Below are 304 nucleotides of genomic sequence, written 5' to 3' on the forward strand. Positions count from 1 at the left end.
CGCATCTGGAGTTGTTCCTTCTTCCCCGGGGCTTCGTGGTCTGGCTGGCTTCAGGAGTGAAGCTGCAGACCTTCGTGGTGAGTGTTACAGCTCTTCAAGGCGGCGTAGACTCAAAGAGTGCGCAGCAGCAAGATTTATTGTAAAGAACGAAAGACTAAAGCTTCCACAGCGTGGAAGGGGACCCCAGCACTTTGCCAATGCTGGCTTGCGCGGCCTGCTTTCCTTCCCTTATCTGTCCCCACCCACATCCTGCTGATTGGTCCATTTTACAGAGAGCTGATTGGTCTATTTTACGGAGAGCTGA

General features: G+C 53.0%; 1 protein-coding gene across 1 annotated transcript in view; it reads right to left on the reverse strand.

Annotated features, from left to right (window-relative positions):
- Positions 1–304, reverse strand: part of LOC105501745 (melanoma-associated antigen C1-like) — a gene marked incomplete at its 5' end in the record, with an annotated part of 67,267 nt that overhangs the window by 66,343 nt on the left and 620 nt on the right.

The sequence above is a fragment of the Colobus angolensis genome, unplaced genomic scaffold (genome assembly GCF_000951035.1).
Source record: "Colobus angolensis palliatus isolate OR3802 unplaced genomic scaffold, Cang.pa_1.0 Scaffold747, whole genome shotgun sequence".
Classification (NCBI taxonomy): domain Eukaryota; kingdom Metazoa; phylum Chordata; class Mammalia; order Primates; family Cercopithecidae; genus Colobus; species Colobus angolensis.